The 25,016-nt window shown below is 39.4% G+C and overlaps 1 protein-coding gene across 1 annotated transcript in view; it reads left to right on the forward strand.

Moving 5' to 3' along the window:
• LOC311096818 (uncharacterized protein) overlaps window positions 1-25,016 on the forward strand; it is a 174,649-nt gene that overhangs the window by 123,578 nt on the left and 26,055 nt on the right. The window lies entirely within an intron of this gene.

A 25,016-nucleotide genomic window follows, 5' to 3' on the forward strand; every position in this document is an offset into this window, starting at 1 on the left:
CTGACTGCAGTAGATGTGAAAGATATGTATAAAAATGATGTTATTTAAGCCAGCGCAAATACCTGTGTTTACATCCTGTTTTCGGTCGAAGTCCAAAGTAGTCGATTGCCGAGTTCACGCGCGTGATCATAGGTAACTAAACCTATGCGCGTGAACTCGGCAATCGACTTCGATTCCCCAACTGCAGTCAGATTCACCGTGTTCACTCTGAAGGAATCACTCACATTTTCTATGCACTTGTAATGACACATCAAGGATGTTAAGAGGCTAAAAGCAGGTTTAAAACTTGCCCCACTGAAGTCAACAAGGTGCAAATTTTAAAAATAGAATAACTCGGTGTAGGCAACACCGATTTTTGTCGTTGTTCTCTGTATTGACAGCACTCCAAATGTACAAAAAAAAATGAGCTCAATGTTAAAATTGACCGGAGTTCTCCTTTAATGATTAGTTAACTTGAAGTCTGCTATTTTGAAACAACTAATTTTGTACCAAGTATATTTTAGTAGTAATTAAACTGTAGTAAATCATAACTTTAAGTGTATTTGGTGTACTTGTGTGTGCTAAATTAGAACAACTTTAAGTATACTTCACTTATACTTTAAGTATACGCCTTTGTAGGGACTAATTATATGATTAGTGATATTAAAGTGTACTTTATTTGTGTTACAAATTCATTATGAGTGTCTTCGAAACATACAAGCAATATACTCAGTAAAATGTATTATTTTGAAACAACTTCAAGTATATTAAGTGTATTTTTAAGATATGCTTAAGATCAGTTTTAAGCTATTTGCAAAATGGAAGCACTTCAAGTACTTTCTTTACAGTTCATTATAAATATACTTTCATGTCTTAAAGTACATATAATATATTTGAAGCTTAATTTCAATGTACTTGAAGAACATTTAAATAGCATTAAAATGTATTAGCATTACACTCATATTTTATTATAAAGCTGTTTTATTCAGTATTTAAAATGATATATTAAAAGTGCAAAAATAATTAAAGATAAACGTTAAGACATACAGACTTTCAAATCAAGAAAACTTTAATGTGTTTCTTTTTATGTTCATAACAAAATACATAACAGAACATTTAAAAAGTACAGCAGCATATATAATCTCTTGAAAAAAATACATAAAGATCAGTGAAATGCAATGGCAGAGCTATATTTATAATTTTTTTGTAGAACATTTCACTTATACCTGTATTACTGAAAAGTACACTATGAATATTAATTACATCACTAAATAAATAAGCATCACAATGCAATTTTCTGAAAAAAAAATAAATAAAAGTTACAGAAAAACAATGTGCAGAAGTGAATAATGCGTTATGTACAAACTTAGGCCTACTAATGGCTGAACCAAAGAAGCAGAAGAGTTTGAATGCCACATCTTCATCTTTAAGTGGACGATCACTTCTTTGAGTACGACTCATTTTCTGCAACTGAGGGCTTGTGGTTCAGACACGGAAGTGTTTGAAGACTGCTTTATCACAGGTTATACCATGGTCTGGGTGAATACTCGATTTTGATTGGCTGCAGGGTGTCCATTAAAAAGTGATACAAAGGAGTTCTTGGTGAAACTGACTGTTTACGTTCGAAATTAATAAATAAATGCGCTGGCTACATCAGCTGTGAGTAACCATAGCAACAGGCAGTCAAAGTATCTGTTTACAATTTAATGTATCAAAACAAAACTGAAGGGTTCTACGAGCTGAGCGGACTATAAATATCTCCGAAACCAAGTTATTGTTTGTAAAAACTTTAGATTTCGATTGTAAAACTAATTAAAATATAAACTAATGTTTTAAAAATGTGTTATTTGGCAAGTGACCATGGTATAAGCGGGTTACATCTGTGAAAGGGAAGAAGAATTTATATCAAATTAACCAATTTGTCCCTAATAGTGAACATAATGCAGGGGAAACTGTAAAATGAACTGCAGCAGTGCTAAACTTGCATCATAAAACTACAACACTCCACTCAAACTATAAATGTAGCCTATGAATTAAACTCACTGAGACTGTCGACAGTTTCTTTTCTATGCATCATTTTATTATATCCATGTTTGTGGTTAGTTACAGTCAAATCATATAAAACAATGAAATCACCCTCGAACTCTCCTGTCTCCTGCACTCGAGAGACGGTGACGGGAGCTGAGCTCCACTGAAGGGCGAAAATCGCTTCTCATTTGCATAAAGTTGAAATTTAGTTGCTGCGTGTGGTTGTTAAATAAAGTGTCTTGTGTTTATGCTCAAGTGGGCTCAGTGATATGTTAATAACAATATTATGGTGTTTTCTGGCTCAAAGAGAGAAAACTCACTGCTGTAGGTCTCGAAAGAAACTAACACATTTTGTGATGTAGATTACCCAGATATTACACTTTTTTAAAATGAGACTCTTTAAATTGAGGGGATGGGGGGCCTACAAAACCTCTCAGCCTTGGGGCCTAAGGTTAAGGCGGCTCTGCACATTAGGGTTGGGTATTGTTTTTTTGTTTGTTTTTTTAATACCGTTGCCAAATCGATACTTTTAAAACAGGACTGGTTGTCAGGAACGTGAAGAGAGAACTCAAACGCAGAGGATTTGTGCAACAGTTTATTAGGCGCAACAGAAAATTCAATAAACAACGTCCATCGTGTGTAGTGACACACACACACGAACAGAAAGCTGGTGTAATAACTCCCGAGCCGTCCGTACAGACACCTGCGGACACAGGCTGTAGAGACCACCTCAGGTGCAATGCCCAAACGGGACGTGGAACGAGACTGAGGATAGCGGCACTAGGGATGGCTGACGCGAAACTGACGTTCCGAAGCTTTTCGAGATCCCGAAGCGCAGATGTTTCGTAACACTGATCCGATATAATAATAATTTAATCAATTTTTCATCCAAAAAACAAACTAATTTCATACGAATAAATAATGAATGATACCTCTGAAATTGCTGATGCATTTAATCAATACTTTACCAAAGGTAGTCCTATACCCTCTGATTTTTCTGATCTCAATTCTAATTTTATTACTCCTAATCATATTTGTGAAAACTCCTTCTCCTTTAAACTCATCAGTCCTATAGAAGTTCAGCAAGTTATCGACAGTTTAGAACGGTTCAGATAGCAGTGCAGGCCCAGATGGGTTGGAGATCACGTTTCTGAAAATGGCCTCACATGTCTTGGCTTACCCTTTGTCTGATCTATTTAATTTATCATTGACAACATGCACTAACCCATTATCTTGGAAACGCACCAGAGTTAAGTACTCCACTGTATAAAAATGGTAGTCAATATGACATTAATAATTATAGACCAATCTCAATAATTAATAGCGTGGTGAAAATATTTGAAAAAAAATATTTTCAATCAATTATCAAAATATTTTAATGATTCCAATATTCTATCTCCTTTTCAGTCTAGCTTCCGGCCAATTTTTTCTACAACAAGTGCTCTTCTAAAAATTGCCAATGATATTACATCTTCTTTTGACTCTAATAAATTAACTGGTGCCATATTTACTGATTTAACCAAAGCCTTTGATTTAGTTGACCATTATCTTCTTTTAGATAAACTGTATGCCATTGGCCTTTCAAGATCTTCTTTACTTTGGTTCAATTCATATTTACACCATAGACAACAATGTGTTTTATATCAGGGAAGTTGCTCAGACTTTAAAACTATTGATAGAGGAGTACCTCAGGGCTCATCTCTTGGACCGTTGTTGTTTTCTATTTTTATAAATAATCTCCCACAGGTTTGTTCTAACTGTCAAATTCAGTTATATGCGGATGATACTGTTATTTATTTTTCTAGCTCTCATATTTCGTACATTCAGCGATCACTGCAGTCTGATTTTGATGTAGTTCAAAACTGGTTTACTTTTAACAAACTTCTGCTAAACAAAAATAAGTCTTATTATATCCTGTTTAATACAAAACAAATCTCAAATACCGACTGACTACTCAATTAATTTTATAGATGAAACTCCAGTGTTAAAAGTTTAAATATGTTTAAATATTTAGGTCTTCTGCTTGATTCTCAATTGTCATTTAGATCACATATTGACTCAGTTATTAAGAAAATATCATATCGACTTAGAATACTTTATTCCTCTATTAATTGTTTTAACCTTCAGGTTAGAAAAATAATTATTACTTAATACTCCCAATCCTTGACTATGCCGATATAATCTACCAGAACGCCTCTGGTACAAATCTTCATCCTCTCAATGTTGTTTACAATAGTCTTTGCAAATTTGTACTGAGGTGTCCATACAAAACGCACCACTGCCAAATGTATGAATTATTAAATTGGCTATCATTAAATTCAAGAAGGCATTTTCACTGGCTTCAGTTTATTTTTAAACGTAATTTCTTAAATTATCCTCCGTATCTAAAACAATATTTAATTTCATTTCGCTCTTCATATAATTTAAGCCACACCGATCAATTATTTTTTCACGTTCCCAAAATTAATAAAGAAGTAGGTCATCGGGCATTCAAATTTAAAGCTCCATCAGATTGGAACAATTTACCAAGTGCAATCAGATCCATTACCTCAGTTAATCTCTTTAGGCCATCATTACATGATCATTTGCAGAATACATGCTCTTGCTTTTGATTATACCCACTCTCAACTGTCACGTGAACTTCATTATACTGAACTGTACTGAACTTGCATGTTATGTGTGATAACTGTATACCTATTGTATCAATGTACTTAGAGGGCTGGTATGTGAGGAGATAGTTATGGAGAGCTGAATGGTGTGAATGTGAAGTATTATGTGTTATACAATGTAATTGTGTTGTCTGTATTGTTGCTTGTTCTAAGGACCCCCTTGAAAATGAGATGGTGCATCTCAAGGGGTTATCCTTCAAATAAATTTAAAATTTTAAATATGGCGCACGCCCCGTGTGAAAATTAAACATCCGAACGACGCATTTCGTCAACAGTTCATGTTTAAATAAGGCCAGATTGTTGACAATCATACACACTGCTCAAACATTCTAAAACTGCGAAACCAGTTGAAACAACTGAATTGAACACTCCATTTTTTTTTTTTAATGAAAAACCATTAAATACATTAGCTACAATATTTATAATCTAATTAAGATAGGGCCTATTTAGAGATTTATCCTGAAAGGAATTTTGCCTTTGCCTGTTCTCATTATTTAAGTTTAATAAATGGGTATGTAGGCTACTGTAGCCTATATTTAATATATATACAATATGATTACATAGGCATTTCTTGTATGGATTTCATTACTTAACAAACATGTACACTCATTCATAAATTATATTTATACACGTACAAATTCATAATTTCAAGTGTAGCTTAATGGGTTTTTTTTTTTTTTTGTATTAGGCTATGTCTATGATCATCGTTACTTGATTTATATTTAATTTAAAAAAAAAAATAATATAAAATAATTACTAATATAAGTATTTTATTTAAGTAAGCACAGCTGCATCACCTCCGACTTCTGGTTATTAGCGGCTACTTCCTGCTGCCAGCTGCCGATTTTTTGCTGAACCCCCTCTCCGAGGGGCACAACCGAAGGGAATTGTCTCCGTTTTTCAAAATAACCATGTACATGTAAACAGGGCATTTCCCTTCGTTTGTGCCCTTCGTTTACACGCAAACGGATAATTCGCCTCTGAAAACGATTCTTTCTAAAAACTCCGGCCAGAGTGGAAATTTTGGAAAACGTACTAGGTCACTTACGTAACCTCGGTTCCCTTAGAGATAAGGGAACGAGTACTGCATTGCAAACGCTGTGGGAAAACTCCTTTTCTCGAGAATATTGAATCCTTTATTTTAAAACGCATTGCAGCTGCACAGCAAGAGCATAATAGCCCGCGAAACGGGCTGATTGGCTGTGCTGCGGCAACTGCATAAACCTATGGTGAATGCCCGGGCGCGCATGGTCCAATAGGAGCGATTGGCGCCCTGCCAACTTGAGAGCGCCAATTTGGACATGTCAGAAGAGTATAAATAGGGAGAAAACTCACCATACAGCAGATCTAAACGACTGAAGCGAAGCACCTGATATGGGCGAATAGCACGACAAGGCAACGCAGTACTCGTTCCCTTATCTCTCTTACGAGAACGTTCTCTCGTACTGCGTTGCAAACGCTGTGGGAACCCAATTTAAAACGCCGTGCTATACGCTTTGACTATTTCTGAGGATCCAGGAAGCCACAAGACCGTACAGAGCAGTCTAGATATCATGGACCAGAATGCAGGGTCTAAATGATATGTAAACATGTAGTGAAGCACAAGCCCACTAAGTATGTATAGACCTGGATCGAAGGAGCCAGGAACCTAGAAATCATTCCCACATAAGATTTAGGAGTCACAACGAGTGACTGAGTTCCATGATGGCCTGGGTCCGGCGAGCCAGGGCTTAGATGGAAAGAACTCATGCCTGCAGTGCAGGGACTTCAAGATTATAAAACCTTGCGAATGTGGACGGAGCGGACCAGCCGGCCGCCGCACAAATATCTTCAATAGGGACTCCACTGGACCATGCCCAAGAGGAAGCCATGCCTCTTGTGGAGTGAGCTTTCACACCTATGGGGCAGGAAAGGCCCAGTGAGGTGTATGCTAGAGCAATAGTATCCACTATCCATCTGGATAGTGTAAGTTTTGATGCGGACAAAGAGCTGTTCTGACTGCCTGAAAGAGACTGAACACTCCAAATAAATTCTTAGAGCTCTGACGGGGCAGAGCGTGAGGGCATCACTATCTCCTCCCGAGACTGGGAGGGCTGATAGGGAAATAGCTTGGGCTCTAAACGGTGTTGAGAGCACCTTAGGTACATATCCATGTCTTGGCCTAAGGACAACTTTAGAGTCATTGGGTCGAAACTCAAGACAGGAAGGGCTCGTGGAGAGCACTTGTAGGTCGCCTACTCTCTTAACTGATGCTAATGCTAACAGCAGGGCGTTTTTTAGAGCGAGAGGTCTTAAGTCAGCCGATTGGAGCGGCTCGAAAGGAGGCCCCTTAAGAGCCCGTAGGACCAAAGAAAGGTCCCAGGCCGGCACTGAAGGTGGTTGGGGTGGGTTAAATCTTCTAGCTCCCTTGAGGAAGGGAACTATAAGGTCGCTCTTGCCCTAGGAAGAACCGTCCACCTGTACGTGAATAGCTGCCACATATACTTTGAGTGTGGAGAGGGAGTGTCCCGCGTCCAGCAGCTCTTGGAGGAAGGAGAGGACCAATGGTACTTCGCACGTATTTGGGTCGAGGTTCCGAGCTAAACCGTTCGATGACCTGATCCGTTTGATGACCTGAGGAATCATAGAGACTGGAGGGAACGCATAAATATTACAAATTAAAAAACGATCGGAAATGTCGTCCAATTTTCTAATACTATTATTTGATGACAACAATACATTTGGAAAACAAAATACAGCCATTTCTGCTTTTTTTTCTTTTAAACAAAAAACAAAGCTGCACCCTTTTTTAAATTTCATCTTTCATTCCGAAATAGAATAATGAATGAACGAAAAAGTACATGGACCCCTATAGGTTACAAGCTTCACATATTAGAAAAATACAATAATAAAAAAACACCAAATTTTTTTAATGGCTCGTCAAGGTTTTTTCAGATCAACACCTGCAAGTGACCACTAGGTGTCACCGTTGAGACGGGTGTCGGATTGATTCGAAGCCTCGACACAATATGGCCCATTTGGTTCAACTGTTTAATTGCTTCACAAAGCCTCGATCTGCCCACCACTACTTGGCTGGAGATTCCCCCTTAATGCAGCTGGATTCATCTTTGGTCGGTCGTTCTGTTATGAAGAGGCAGGAATGAAGCGGAGAGAGAATCCATATGCAAGCATACTTTAATCGAACAAACAGAACACGGAACTCAGGACAGGAAACAGCTACAACGACCAATAAACAACAACTGAAGCGCAGAGGTATATATACACAGGCAAACAAGATAACAAGGGGGTGTGGTTAATCAGAAACACCTGGGGAGACTAATAAACAAGAAAAACTACAAAGGACTACAAAACATGGCACAGGACAGGAAATAACAAAAGTCCACACAAGACAAGGGAAACACAGGACGGGAATCATGACACCAGCAACAAGTGCCCCTTGTGAGAGGATTTTTTCAAAGGCTGGAGAAATTATTTGTAAAAAAAAGAAGTAGGCTAAGCCCTTCCACAGCAGAGAAACTAATATTTTTTAATAAAAATCTATAAAAAAAGTGAGACATTGTGGCTTGATTTCTTTTATTAACATTCATTTTCATGACCAAAAAACATGCACAGTGAGGAGCCTACAGGTTACAAGCTTCACATATTAAAAAAATACAATAATAAAAAACAACACATTTTTTAATGGCTCGTCAAGGTTGTTTCAGATCAACACCTGCAAGTGACCACTAAATGTCACCGTTGAGACGGGTGTCAGATTGTTTCGAAGCCTCGACACAATATGGCACATTTGCTTCAACTGTTTCAGTGTTTCACAAAGCCTCGATCTGCCCATCACTAGGTCTCAGTAGTCCAGGTAGCCTCATTTTGCCATCACTATTGATTGCCTCTTTGGATAATGATACATCATTAAAGCCGAGAGCTGAGGAAAATAAACCCCAAGTGAAAGACAACAAGCCTAGAGTTGACAACTCCTTTGACTCAAAGGGTGTTTCTCAATATGCGTTCTTCAGCGATCTTGCGTCCTTGTGTTCTCGTTTTACGTCATCATTAACCGTCGAAGTTCAGACCCAATTCTCAAGAACGCAAGTACAGAGGACGCATGAAAGAACCCGGATGTGTTCTTGATACCGAGGATGCATCGAATGCAGACTTGAGCTAGTACTCGCCTGGTGTCCCAGAAGTCATTGCGGCCGGTTCCGAGTTCGTTCTTCCAAGGAAGCTTGGCAAGACCGGTCTCCACGAGAACACAAGTCCGTTCTCTGCGTTCTTGGAATTGAGAAACAGCCAAAGTGTGATTCTTCTTCTTCTTCTTCTGGTGTTTAATGGCGGATTGGCAGACCAACATAAATGGTGCATTTCCGCCACCTACTGATCTGGAGTGTGGAGTGTACTTGGCTTTGGGAGAAATGAAAAAAAAAAAAAAAAAAATTCTATTTATTATTCCTGTTTTATTTAGATATTTAATTAGTAATTCATGAATTCTTGATTGTCTTGTCCCATTTCCTAACAATACTTTTATTGAAATTGTATCAACTCCCATCCTTCGTAACTCTTGACTTAACTGTTGTCTCTCCCTAATAATCTAAAAGAATATGCTGCACTGTTTCTAAATTATCACAGTTTCCTGTATCATGGTTCCCTATTTTATAAAGACTATAATTTAATGCAGTGTGACCAATTCTTAACCTTGTAATAATGACATCTTTTTTCCTATTTCCATATATTTTCCTCTCATTTCCAACCCGTTCCTGAATTTGATAAAGATGTCTTCCTTTAGAGTCACTATTCCATATCTTTTGCCATCTTTTACTAATTTCAATTGCTATTAATCTCTTGATTTCTGATTTACTTAGTGATACATTAATTTCTATTTGTGGATGATTTAATGCTTTCTTTGCCAACTGGTCTACCTCCTCATTACCATCCACACCCACATGTGCTGGCACCCAGAGGAAGAATACCAATACCCCTAACTGCCTTGCTCTAAATAAACATTGCAAAACTTCAAATATTAATCTCTTGCCGAGATTCAGATTTTCCACTCATAAGACTAGTGAGAGCAGCCACTGAATCAGTACATATCACAGTTCTTGCTGGTTGAACTTCTTCAATCCAGTGTAGTGCTAATATAATAGCTAATAATTCAGTAGTAAATACCGACACATTATCCGATATTCTTTTTGCAATTTTTATATTAAATGTAGGAATGAATACTGCTGCTGCAGTTTTACCAGACTCTGGTTCCTTTGACCCATCTGTAAATAACTGTAATACTGAATAATATTCTCGATCTACATACTGTTTAACTACTAACTTAGTTGGTATGCTTATTGGTTTAATTATTTCTTTATGTATTTGTAAGTCAATTAATGGCATAGGATACATCCAAGGGGGAATTGCTTCTTCTTCTTCTTCTTCTTCTTCGTTTGGTGTTTTATGGCGGTTGGCAAACCAACTTTCGGTGCATTACCGCCACCAACTGGACTGGAGTGTGAAGCACTAAAAAACAATAAGCAACTAAATAATAAAAAAAAATAAAAAAAATAAAAACTTTATCCCCTATACTTCAAATTCTCCAATCTACTCCTATTGCTTTGAGATACTTCATTATCGCACTATATATTTTTACTTGTTCTACTTGCTTTCCCAATAGACTTTCCATACTGAATACTACCACACCCAATTTTCTTACTATCCTCTTAAGTACTAACCTTTCTTTTCCATATTTTAAACATTTTATTAAAACATGTTCTATTGTTTCTGCCTGATCACAATAATTACATTTTCCCGTATCATGTTTTCCTATCTTAAACAAGGAATGATTTAATCGTGTGTGCCCTATTCTAATACGAGAAACAATCGTATCCTCTTTCGTATTCCTAAAACACTTCTTCCATTTCCTACTTGCTTCTGAATACTATACAACTGTCTTCCCTTGACCTCATTATTCCATAGTTCTTGCCATTTATTGTTTATGAATTATTTTATTTTACTTTTAACTTCATTTTTGCTCAACGTCACTTACACATTTATCTCATTATGTTTTCAAAGTGTGATTCTTCTTCTTCTTCTCAAGTTTAATGGCGGTTGGAAAATCAAACTTAAATGGTGCATTCCTGCCACCTACTGGATTGGAGTGTGGATAACATTATGGTAGTAGTGACCTAAATCCTGTTACTTAAATGAGTGTCTTTTAAATGAGTGTCATATATTTTAAATTGCTTTGGGCCATTACCTAATAATGCTTTGATATAAAAAAAACTTCCATTTCCATTTCTCTTAATGCTTGAAATAATTTAAATCTTTCTCTTGCATAAGCCTCACATTTTAATAATACATGTTCTACTGTTTCCATATTTTTGGAACTACATTTGTCACAATACCCAGTCTGGTGTTTCCCAATCCTGACCATACTTTGATTTAGTAGACAATGGCCAATGCGCATTCTTGAAATTATAACATCCTTCCTCCTATTTCCAAAGTTTCTTCTTTCAAAACCAACTGTTCCTTGAATTTTGTATAAATGTCGACCCTTATTTCCACTGTCCCACTCCTTCTGCCATTTCTTCCTAATTTCCTTTGCTATTATACTTTTTATCTCAGTCTTACTCAATGCAATTTTAATATCAACTTCTTGAAATTTTATGGCCTGTTTGGCTAACTATCCACCTCTTCATTTCCTGCCACCCCCATATGAGCTGGTATCCAAAGAAAATGAATAATGATTCCCAATTGTCTGATTCTAAAAAGACTTTGTAATATTTCATAAATTAAGTCCTGTCTAGCTGTAGAAATACCACTTGCTAGACTTTCAATTGCAGATAAAGAGTCTGTGCATATAACTGATCTGATTGGCTGAACTTCTTCGACCCACTGTAATGCTAATATAATTGCTATTAATTCTGATGTAAATACTGAAATGTGATCTGATGTTCTTTTCAAAATGTTGACTTTAAATTGAGGTATAAATACTGCTGCAGATGTAGTACCAGAATCTGGATCTTTTGAGCCATCAGTATATATCTGGATGGCACTATAGTATTTATAATCTATTTAATCTTGTACCTTTACGCTATCCAGGATATTCTCCTCATTATGTTTGTCTTTGTGTAACTGGATATCTATAGAAGGCATTGGAGAAAACCAAGGAGGAATTGCTGGCAGAACCACACATGTAGCAATATTAACATCTTTAATTATTTCTCTTGCCTCCTCATTAATAAACCATCCAAAACTTGTTAGTTTTTTATAGTTATATTCCCAACAGTCACTTAAAACATTCTTAACTGGATGATTTTCCAATTGACCTTTTATGTTTGCCCAGTATCTCATTCTTAACTTAATCCTTCTCATTCCTAGTGGCATTACTCCCGTCTCAACATTAAGTGATGACACTGGTGAAGATCTTATTGCTCCACAACATATCCTTAATGCTTGATTCTGAATTCCCTCAATCCTAGCAAGCTGAGTTTTTGAGACAGAACTATACGCCATGCTACCATAATCTATAGTTGCTCCAATTAGTGCCACATAAATACTTTTGAGCGATTGCCGATTTGCTCCCCATTCAGCTCCAGCAAGACATCTCATTATATTTATCACTTTTTTACATTTATCTATTATTTTCTGTATATGTACTCCGAAATGTAATCAAAGTGTGATTATCTGCTGTGTATATATATATATATAGACACCTCTTAACTCGATGATTGGGTTGATTATCTGATTGTGCTCCACAGGTGTTTAATTAGGGTTAATTATCTGAACGTGCTCCTCCCGAACTTTGTTAATAAAACATAATTTCTTAATATGCCAAATATGGTAGGGGTTGATGTTTGAGTATTATGATTGGATGGGATGGACATCATGGTTAATGATTCTGCTTAATCTTGTGTATAAATATGAGGCTTCTTCCTTAATAAACTTGAGAAAGTCCTGGTCCTCTGCTTTATTATTTGTTGCAAATAGTCTATCTACAAATTAATCTAACAGTCAGCTTTCAGGCCAGTGCTGTAGCAATGCATCACTTCTTTTCCATGATGTTTTCACTGCTAGCCATTATTGGGCATGTGAGCACTGACCGGCCTTACAGATCTGAGCTGAAGGTGACGAATGGAATGACGTGGGGATCGTGGGGGCCTAAGAGCATGTGTCCAAGTGGAACATACGCCGCAGGGTTTAGTCTGAATGTAAGTTGGGCATTGACTCTATTTTGCCAATATGGGGGTGAATGAGCGCTTCAAAGGTTAAACTGGAGTTGCTGTTTGTCATTTAATTCCAGGATTCTCCAGGTAACTTTTTAAAAGATTTAAGTGTCTGTGTAATACTAAAGAGCATGAAAATAAGTGTTACTATGGGTTTGGTTAGTTAACTTTCAAATGGAAGATTGTCTTGTTGTTTTAAGGTGGAATCAATGGTTCTTGCCGCTGATGATACAGCGCTCAATGGGATTCGTCTCTACTGTGTCGATCGGTCCAGAGATTCTCGGGCTATCCAAACATTTAACCGTGTGGAGTCCAGCGTAGGAAAGTAATGAGTATTAACAAATCTTGCATTAAGAGATGAGTAAATTGAGGTTTTTCTTGAAAATGATTGATTTGATCAGGCAACCTCTGTGTTTTCTTCAGCTTTGGTGATGGGTGGGATGTGAATATCAGATGGTGTAATACTGGATACTTTACAGCTTTCATGCTGAGAGTTGAATCTTACCAAGGATCTGGAGATGATACGGCCGCAAACAACATCAGGTGAGTGTGTGTGGTGCTATAAGTTATAACATCTTTTACCCAGTGTAAACCTCTTACACCATCTCTTACCCATCCTGGGTTTATTTTGCTATTTAAGGACTCAGTTTTCCCCCATCGATAGTTTAGTTAATATCACACTCGCAGTCATGCAGTGATTAGGCCGTCGGCTGCAGGTGATCATGTGACTGACATTCAATCCAACAACACAATTACATATTTGATCATATATTGTCACATCTAAATTATTTACAGGTTCAAATGCAGTGGAGGTCAGGAGCTGGAGGCTGACTGCAACTTATGGGGCTCCTGGGGCAACTGGAGTCCAACGTGTGAAGGAAAAGGAATCTGTGGCTTACAGACCCGGGTAGAACCACGACAGGGAAGTGGAGATGACACCGCTCTCAATGACGTGATCATGTTCTGCTGTGATTAAGGTGACGTGATCACAATCAAAAACTCAGACTGACACACTGCAGATTAGCTAAATCTTTCAGGTGTAAGAGGGTGACAACAAGAACATCAAATGTATTGTAATTAATCATCATACTATGATACACTAGCATAAATGGGGGGATGGGGGGGGGATGGGGGGGGATGGGGGGGGGATGGGGGGTAATAACAATACAATAAGTGTATTGTTATTGTCAATACATTTTAGTAACTAAACTGAATTTTATTAGGTTTAGAGACGTTACAATGTTTATGGAACGATTTCTGGTAAGCTTTTTTTTATTGCTTGAAAAAAATTCACGATTTCAATTCTTGTGATTTGATTTAGTATTGACTCATTTGGATAAATATTAGGTACACAAGATAGGTGTTAATTTTTCTCAAGAAAAAAAAAATACATAGACATCCCTATCAGCTGGTAAAATTATTTAAGGTTAAAAATAACTCAAATTAAATGTTTTTTTTTTTATTATAATAACTTTTATTTAATATAAAAATATAGTATGTAATGTAGTACACATATTTAGCAAAATACTCTCTATAGCTCTTTTTTTTTTCTAGCCAACTAAGGTGCTATAGCCTATATTATGGTCATTTCCTGAGGTAAATGTTATGTGACATAATTGTTCTCCAGCTGTTTTATTGACCCTTTCCGCAGTAGAAAAACAGATATATGTATTATGAATATACATTTCGGTAAGTTGTACTGTATCTTTCAACAGTGTTCATTCGTGTTTATTTACAATTAGCTAGAGATGATCGGGTCACGTGCCGCTAGCGATCTGTCATGTCACATTTACAAACGTTTGTGTAAATCTACTTATGGTTCAAAGTATTTATTTATTCCCACATTAATTTCCCACATGTCTACTACAATTAAGTGTTTGTTTTATTAATACAGTATATACTTTTTTTCTTGATATACCCTGAAAGAATGGAAGTGAAATGTGACAACATGCCCCATAGGTGGCCATGACCCTATGACAGCTTAAAATGTTATCCGATCTAATAAAAAAAATACACAAAACAAACTAAAATATTTTTTGAGTTTTGACTAAACACATGAAAACACAGCTATACAACATAGTTCAAAACAAATAAATAATTAGTAATTTCTGAACATTGACTATTCACCTTTTTCTCACATTTTCTCAATAAAATTAATAAAAGTATAGAATATAATAGCATATTTCTAATAGGGGCTCATTATAGCGCAGTGTTACAACATGCCCCCGCCTGCACAACTGGGATTTAAACCCGGCTAGTGTCTTCTGCTAGTTAGCGAAGCATTAAATAACTATCTCAACTGTTAAATAACATCTTAGAGATTAAAATAATATCAGATTTGTCTTATTTTAAATAAACACAAAAAAATAGAGATGAAAAATTAACTTAAGAAATTGTCACAGTGTTGGGTTTGTGTTCCCCGGTTGTCCAGTAGATGTCCTCCTTCCCCGGTGTCACTTACATCATGAACTACGTTTCCCATCATCCTGTTTGACTATCACGATCATTGCACTCAGGTGTTCCCCGTCATTATTGCACTCAGCTGTTTCCCCTCACCTTGTTAGTTTCTGTGTATTTATACCCTTGCTGGTTCAGTGTTTGTTGTGGATTCCTTGTTGTATTATATCATGCCACTTCTGTTCCCTGTGTTTCCTGTTTATGTTCTTGTTTCTTGGATTGATTATTTGGATTTTGACCTCTGCCTGGACTGGATACGATTTTGGATTTGCCCAATAAAATAATCTTTACTGCATTTGGATCTTCCCTTTTCCCTTTCCTTTGTGTGTGGATGTGACAGATAATGACGGGGAACACCTGAGTGCAATGATCGTGATAGTCAGACAGGATGATGGGAAACGTAGTTCATGATGTAAGTGACACCGGGGAAGGAGGACATCTACTGGACAACCGGGGAACACAAACCCAACACTGTGACAGAAATTTACTTTTGCTATGGTTTAATAAATGTCTATGGATATCTTCCAAAAAAATATATTTTGGCGAAATTTTTTTTTTTTATATATAGCGTTGATATTGCAACTAGTAAATACACAAAGTTTCGTCATCCAAGCATGTGCGGAAGTATTTAAAACAAGCGTGTTACAACTAGCCCCGCGTTAGGTTGTGCCCCGCGCTCCCCTATTTGTTGTTTGAATTTCGTAATAAAATTGACAGAATCTGAGAGCTGAGATTTTTTTTTTTTATCATAACTAACCTGCTCTGTCTAGTCAGTCGGTCTCCATGTCCTCTTTGCTTCGTGATTTTTCTGTGCGTGAGAAAATGAATGTGGCATGAGAAAAGTGTCAATTGCGTGAGTCTCATGGTGAATGCGTGAGAGCTGGCAGCTCTGTAATAACCCAGAATACTGTCTAACACTTGATGGCTGCTCTGTTAAGTCTTCGTCGTCGGTTAGGAACCTGGGTGTGCTCTTTGATACCAATCTTTCATCTGAAAGTCACGTGTCTAGTATCTGTAAAACTGCATTTTTCCATCTTAAAAATATATCTAAATTGTCATATGCTCTCATTGACAAATGTGAAACAATTAGTTGATGCGTCATGACCTCAAGGCTAGATTTGTAATGCTCTACTGGGTGGTTGCCCTGCACGCATAAAAAACTACAGCAGCTCGAGTTCTTACCAGAATCAGGAAGTATGACCATATTAGCCCTGTTCTGTCAACACTGCATTGGCTCCCTATTAAGCAGCGTATAAATTTTAAAATATTGCTGATTATTTACAAAGCACTAAATGGTTTAGCTCCGCAGTACTTGAGCGAGCACTTAACGCATTATAGTCCTTCACGTCTATTGCGATCTCAAAATTCCGGCCAGTTGATAATACCTAGAATCTCTAAATCGACTGCTGGCGGAAGATCCTTCTCCTATTTAGCACCAAAACTCTGGAACAGTCTTCCTAACATTGTCCGGGAAGCAGACACACTCTTGTCAGTTCAAAGCCAGATTAAAGACGCATCTCTTTGACCTATACACTTAACTCATTATTTACACTTGACTCACACAGTGTGTGTTTTGTGAAGGGTATAACTGCTGTGATCTTTGTAACTGTAAGCTGGGTGGCTTACGAACTCCTGTATGAGTCTTGAAGCTGAACTTCTGCTGATGAAACTCCAAACTATCTTCAGTGAAACATTTCTTAAATTTATTATAATTCTGACTCCAGGTACTGGAGGATATGGTGAGGATGTTTCAGCCCTGGCGCTGCCGGGTCATGTATTTTTGGCTTAGCCAGGACCATGGCCAGATAAATTAAACTGGTTTGCTGCGTCCCAATTCAGAGGCTGCATCCTGAATTGTCAGTTTACATTTTAAACTGTTCAAGTATTTGGTGTTAACTTGCGTAATAATGTAATGCTATATGAAAAGAAAACATGTATGTATATACAGTATATATATATTAGGGATGTAACGATACGCGTATTCGTATTGAACCGAACGGTTCGTTGGACCATTTTTCCTGCCGACCAAAATTTCGTAATTTCAAATGTAGGCGTGTTGCGTGTGGCAAGCGCGCTCATAATGTAAGAGACGCCGGCGTGACCACAACATTGCCCAACATCAAATGGCAAACGTAATGCAAGTGGAACTAAACTGCTTGTTATTAGCCGCTTTCCGACCAAGTAGTTACAGGAACTTAGTTCTAGGAACTGTCCACTTCTAAACAGTTCTATGAACTACTCTCCCCCAAACTCGGTTTTGCTGTTTGCGTTCGCACTGGCCAAGTGGCCATAGGAACTGGTAGGAGGGGTAAGGGAGTGACGCAAGCACGGTGACTTTTATTTTGACGGCGTGACAGACCTTTATTTTGGCGGCGCTGAGAACGCCAGAGCAAACAATGCTCGCATTCTCTGTGTTTATTAGTTAGCGATCTGTCTAACAGTACTGTTTAATATCTTATTAGATATAACTGTTATAGAAAGTAGACAGTATATGAAAAAAAGCTTATGCCGTGTGGTTGATGTCCAGTGTTGCTAGCTGGGCAGATAAACATAATCATGTTTGGCTTGGTCCCCTCAAAGTTGCGTTGGATTTTCTCTTCAGCATAAAGGTTTAGATGCCCATCTATCACTGTTTTCCATGTTTGTATAGTTAGTTTATGGAGTAAATATATAGGCTATAATCTGTGTGTTTACATTCTAGCTGTTTTAAAAATGGCGGGTGCTGGTGTTCCGCGTGCGTTCGGTCATCAGCGTACACTAACGTCACGGGTAGTTCCTATAGTGCTGGTTTAGACCCTACTCTGAGCTAAATTAGTTCCTCCAAATGGAGTTCCTAGAACTAAAATCGTTCCTAGTCGGCGTGTTCGCACCGCAGGAACATCCGGGTACTTTAGCCAATAGTTCTAGGAACTGTGAAAAGGTTCCTCCGGTCGGAAAGCGGCTATTGTGTGGTTGAAGGACCGTTTATCAGTTTGGACCAGTGCAGCGCGAGCCGATCGTGATCATGCGACACTGTTACTACACAGCGCTAATAAGAGATCCAGTAAAGAAAGCATTTGAATTCGCCACAGAAGTAACATCGCTGCGAGATCTAGTGATGGGCCTTTGGCTTGACTCACAACTCTCCTTTAGCTGTCATATCAATTCTGTTGTAAAAAAGATTAATTGTAATTTACGAATATTGTATCGCTCTATTAACTGTTTCATTAAACTGATTAGGTTAAGAATTTAATATTTAATATTTCCCATATTAGACTATGCAGATGTTTAAAGCACATAAAACTTGAAAGTATTAAATGTTGTTTTCAATAATATATGTAGATTTGTGCTGAGATGTCCTTTTATTACTCACCCCTGTGTCATGTAGGACTCACTGAACTTATTATTACCAAAAGCCAGAAGACAGTATCACTGGTATCAGGTCATCCTCCTACTCCAGCTTTGAACTCAGTGTTTTTGAATTAAAGCTGCACTGTTGTTTATCGCCCACCCAAATATAACAAGGACTTTATTGATGATTTTTCTGATGTTGTAGCCGGAATCATGACTAAATATGACCGGGTTTTAATTGTGGGGGATTTTAATATCCATGTGTGCTGTCCCGCCAAGCCTTTGGCCAAAGCTTTTTTAAATCTTGTGGAGTCTTTTAACTTAACTCAGTTTGTCGTTAGTCCCACACATATAGGTGGACACACTCTAGATTTGATTTTGACATATGGCTTGCCCATTAGTAACATTGATGTCTGTGATGCCACTTTCTCTGATCATTTGCCTGTCTTATTTGAGATATGTATTTCTGGTGATTCTAAAGTGACTGTTCCAAAACGTCGCTGTCGGGCGATTAATCCTTCAACTGCTCATTTATTTTCTGAGGGTTTTAATGCAATTGAGGTTGATTATTCAATGCCCTCATGTGGGCTTAATACTGAAGAACTAACTTCATCGTTCTTTTTAACTTGTCAAAGTATTTTGGATACAGTTGCCCCTTTTAGGACGGTTCGAGAAAAATTTAATAATAATAATAATAATAAATTGAATTTTTATAGTGCTTTTCTCTAACTCAAAGTCGCTTTACAGGGCAGAGAGAAAAAAAATAAAAAATAATAATGATTGGGGGGAGGGGAGCTATGGATAGGCAGAGGTGAAGAGATGGGTCTTGAGGCGGGACTGAAAGATGGTAAGGGACTCAGAGGTGCGGATCTCAAGGGGAAGGGAGTTCCAGAGCCTTGGAGCTGCCCTCGAGAAAGCTCTGTCCCCAAAACTGCAGAGTTTTGACTTGGGGATGGATAGGAGACCGGCTGAGGTGGATCTGAGGGACCGTGAGGGTTGGTAGGGGGAGAGGAGGTCAGTGAGGTATGATGGGGCCAGGTGGTGGATGGCTTTGTAGGTAAGAACCAGAATTTTGTATTTGATCCGGTGGGAAATGGGAAGCCAGTGCAGTTGTTTTAAAACTGGCGTGATGTGGTGCCAGGATTTGGAGCGGGTGATGAGTCGGGCGGCTGCGTTTTGGACCAGTTGTAGTCTTTTTATGTAAGTTGAGCTTATACCAAGGAGTAGTGAGTTGCAGTAGTCCAGTCGTGAGGAGATGAAGGCGTGAATGAGTCTTTCAGCAGCAGGGGGTGTGAGTGAGGGTCTGATTTTAGCAACATTGCGGAGGTGAAAGAAGGATGTTTGAATTACCTGACGGATGTGGGGCTCAAGGGAGAGGGTTGAATCAAAAATCACGCCAAGGTTGCGTGCCTGGGGAGATGGGGAGACAATGGTGCCGTCGATGGTGAGAGTGGGGTTATTGGTTTTGCCGAGTGTGGATTTGGAGCCAATGATGAGGAATTCTATTTTATTGCTGTTGAGTTTGAGGAAGTTCTGTTGCATCCAGATTTTAGTAGCTGACAGACAGGAGTTGATGTGGGAGAGGGGAGGATTGTGGGGGGCTTTGTGCTGAGGTAGATCTGGGTGTCATCGGCATAACAGTGGTAATTCAGGTTGAAATGGCGAAATATCTGACCAAGGGGAAGGATGTAGATGATGAAGAGGAGGGGGCCGAGTACGGAGCCTTGGGGAACGCCTTGGGTGACTGTGGCTGTGGCAGAGGTGTGGTTATGGAGAGAGATGAAGTGGGATCTGTTGCAGAGGTAGGAACGTAGCCAGCTGAGTGCAGTGCCTTCGATACCGAGGTTTTTAAGTCTGGTGAGCAGAGTGTTATGGCACACGGTATCGAAGGCTGCCCTCAGGTCGAGAAGGATAAGAATGTTGAGGGAACCAGTGTCAGCAGAGGTGAGGAGGTCATTGAGGACTTTGAGGAGAGCAGTTTCTGTACTGTGGAGGGGGCGAAAACCAGATTGGAGGGGTTCATATTGATTATTGGCATGAAGATGGGTTTGTAGTTGTGAGGCGACTATGCGTTCCAGGGTTTTAGACAGAAAGGGGAGGTTGGATATTGGGCGGTAATTGTTGAGTGAAGAGGGATCCAGACCAGGTTTCTTGAGGATTGGGGTGACAGCGGCAGTTTTGAAAGCAGAGGGGACAGATCCAAGGGACAGTGAGGAGTTGAAGAGGTTAGTGAGGTAAGGGCAAAGGACAGGGAGGCAGGACTTTAAGAGTGGAGTAGGGAGGTAGTCAAGTGAGCATGTAGTAGGTTTGGAGGAGGTGATGAGTTTGTAGATTTCAGGAGTGGTGACCAGGTTAAACTGGGAGAGGAGGCAGTGTGGAGGAGGGTGAGTAAAGTCAGGAGGGAGGTGGGGAAGGGCGGCCATGTCCGATGCTGAAGTAGTTACTGGGAGGTCGTTTGCAGAGGATAGAGACTGATAAATTATGTTGATTTTTTCGGCGAAAAAGTGAAGGAATGAGTTGCACAGATCAGGAGTAGAGGTAGGGAGGGTGATGGTCCGAGGCTTGATGAGGTTATTCAATATGGTGAAGAGGGTTCTAGGGTTTTGACAGGGGTTGGTGAGGATGCTGGAGAGGTAGGCAGATTTGGCAAGAATGAGGGCGTCTTTGTAGGAAGTGAGGTGGAGTTTATAGGCTTCATGGTGAACTGTAAGAGCTGATTTTTTTGTCAAACGTTCGAGTTGGCGACCAGTTTTTTTCATTTTTCGGAGTGCAGGTGTGTACCAGGGTGACGAAGTGTTAAAAGTGACGGTTTTTGTTTTGAGGGGGGCCAGAGTGTTAAGGGAGGTACACAAAGCAGAGTTGAGGTGGTTTGTGAGATCATCAGGTGAGGTGAGGGTTGGGTCCAGGTGGAGAGTGGTGGAGATCAAGTCAGAGAGATGATGGGAATCAATAGATTTAAGGTTACAGAAGGTGATTTCTCTGAGGAGGCGGGGGCGTGGAGTTGGAGAAGGAATGGTGAACCGTATCAGTTTATGATCAGAGAGGGGAAAGAGGCAAGGATGGAGGTCGAGCACTGGTTGGTTAGTGGAGCAGACCAGATCGAGGATGTGTCCTTTTTCATGGGTGGGGAATGTGACATGTTGAGTGAGAGTGAAGTTGTCCAGTAAAATGTTGAATTCCGATGACAGCTTGCAGATGGGAGAGTCTATGTGGATGTTTAAGTCACCGAGTAGCAGCAGACGTGGAGAGAGAGATGAGGCTAGTGTGAGGAGTTCAGTAAAATCAGAGAGGAAGGAGGGATTTGGTTTCGGTGGCCGGTAAATGAGGATAACTGTCATGGATGAAATAGCTTTGAAGGCGAGATATTCAAATGATGATACTGAGGGGAGAGTGAGTTCAGTGATCCGGAAGTTCTGATTGAAAAAAACAGCAAGACCACCTCCACGGCGGGAGGGGCGGGGTTTGCAGATGTAATTGTAGCCAGTGGGGGATGCTTGGTTGAGGGAGAAGTAGTCATTGGGTTGTTGCCAGGTTTCAGTAAGCAGAAGGAAATCCAATGTGTTGTCAAGGATTAATTCATGTAGAGCAGGGGCTTTATTGTTAAGCGATCGGGTGTTGAGTAGGGCAAAGTTGGCATGGTGAGAGGGTGGAGAGATGGGTGCAGGCTGAAAAGATCTGAGGTTGTCCCAGTTAACAGTGCGTGTGTGATGGTAATGCAGTTGAGGAGGGACAGTGAGTTTATTTGCGTATGATTGGAGAATATCTGTGCGAAAAACACTGTGGTCCAGTCAGGGTTTTCTGTGTAGCCTGTCGGTGCGCTCAGCACTATGTGATCCAGCGGGGGAAGCGTTCCGATGACGAAGATCTGTGCGAAAAGCACTGTATTTCAGTCCGGGTTTTCTATGCAGATATGAGTGCCAAAATGATCCACGGCATGACAGAGAAGATGAAAGTCGCGGTCACGGCTCGCATCTGTTGGAGGTTGCGGCAGCAGGAGTCACAGCGAAGCAGACAGAAGTTAGGTGAACGGGGGCAGCCAGCTAGCGGCTAATCGATGAGGATACAGTCCGGAGAAGGTGCCCAAGCGGCTTCAGGAATCAGCTTGAAGGCTGTCCGGAGGGAGAAATGCTGTCCAGAGGTAGGGGTACAGCGAACACAAACAAATAGGAACACAATGAAGAATAGCAGACAGAGAAGCGGCGAATAAACAGCGCCAGCGTCCTCTCACGTCCGTGTAGGAATTTAGAGTTCAACCGTGGCTGAATGCTACTACTCGAGCTATAAGGCTGGAATGCAGAAGGGCGGAACGCCACTGGAAGAAGGATAAATTACAGATCTCATTTGATATTTTACAGTACAATTTGTCTAAATATCAAAAAAGTGTTAGATCTGAGAAATCAAAGTATCTCTCTCCCATAAGCCAGCTGTGCTGTTCAGTACTATTAATGCTATTTTGAACACTCCCCTAGCTACTTGTTTAGAGCCTTCTGCCGAATTGTGTGAACATTTTTTACACTTTTTTATTGATAAGATTGAAGCTATTAGATCTAACATATCCTCTCCATTGACTTTTTTATCCGTTTCCTCTGAGTGTCCTGCTGTTTTTAATCAGTTTGCACCGGTCTCTCTTGTCTTACTGAGAGAGATCTTTGTTAAAATGAAATTATCTTCATGTTGCATGGATATTGTTCCTCCACGTCTTTTAAAAGACTCATTTGAAGCTAATGGCCCTACTGTACTTGCAATTATTAGTAGCCTGGCATTGGGAGTTGTACCTAAGTCTTTTAAACATGCAGCAGTGGAACCAGTAATCAAGAAATCTAACCTGGATTCATCAGTCTTTGCTAATTTTAGACCCATTTCGAAACTTTCGTTTCTGTCTAAATTACTGGAGAAGGTTGTATTTGGACAATTGAATGCATTCCTAGATCTACATGGTATCCATGAAGTGTTTCAGTCTGGTTTTAAGTCCCTGCATAGTACAGAAACTGCACAGTTGAAGGTTTCTAATGACTCGTTACTACTGACTCAGGGAACTGTGCGATTCTAATTTTATTAGATCTTCCGGCTGCATTTGATACCATAGACCAGGGATAGGCAACTCCGGTCCTGGAGGGCCACTGTCCTGCAGAGTTTAGCTTCAGCCCTGATAAAAACTCACCTGCCTGTATCTATCTAGTAATCCTGAAAACACTGATTGCCTTGTTCAGGTGTGTTTAATTAGGGTTGGAGCTAAACTCTGCAGGACAGTGGCCCTCCAGGACCGGAGTTGCCTATCCCTGCCATAGACCATAAGATCTTGATTACACGCTTAGAAAAATGTGTTGGTATTAAGGGTACTGCGTTGGCATGGTTTAAATCCTATTTGTCTGAAAGAACTATCTCAGTTCGTCTTGGAGAATTTGCCTCCTCAACGGCTTCTTTCACATGTGGGGTCCCCCAGGGCTCCATTTTGGGGCCTCTTTTGTTCGCCCTGTATTTGCTCCCCCTGGGACATATTTTTAGGAAATTTGATATCTCTTTTCATTGCTATGCTGACGACACGCAAATTTATCTACCTTTGAATCCTACGTTATCGCCTCTATTACGGTGTCTTGAGGAAATTAAGGCCTGGATGGCACTGAATTTCCTAAGTTTTAATGAAAATAAAACCGAAGTCATGCTGTTTACGCCAGGTGGCACTTATGAATCCTTACAGTTGGATCTTGGGGAATTGAATCCACTAGTGAAACCTTATGTTAAAAATTTAGGTGTTATTATGGACTGTGATTTTAAATTGGATAAACAGATTAACTTGGTAGTTAAATCTAGTTTTTTCCAATTGAGACAACTCACCAAGGTGAAATCTTTCCTGTCTTTTATAGACTTTCAAAGACTTCTTCACATTTTTATCTCATCGCGTCGGGATTATTGTAATGGCCTCTATATAGGCATTAGTCAGGAGCTCTCTCCAGACTGCAGAGGGTCCAGAATGCAGCAGCTCCCCTGTTGACGGGTACACTAAAGCGGGAACACATTACCCCTGTTCTCTCCTCTCTTCACTGGTTGCCTGTCCATTTTAGGATTAATTTTAAGATTTTTATGTTTGTTTTTAAATCTCTAAATGGTCTTGCACCTAAGTATCTGTCTCTGAACTGATCAAGCCGTATGCTCCGTCAAGAGCGCTTAGGTCTGCTGACCATTTGCTTTTAGTTGTCCCATGGGTAAAGCTGAAGAGCAGGGGTGAAAGAGCATTTGCAGTAGTAGGGCCGAAGCTTTGGAACAGTTTGCCCCTGTACATCAGACAGGCTCAAACACTTGCTGTTTTTAAATCTAGTCTTAAAACTTATTACTTCAGTCTGGCATTTGA

The sequence above is a fragment of the Abramis brama genome (genome assembly GCF_963993115.1).
Source record: "Abramis brama genome assembly, chromosome: 15".
NCBI lineage: Eukaryota > Metazoa > Chordata > Actinopteri > Cypriniformes > Leuciscidae > Abramis > Abramis brama.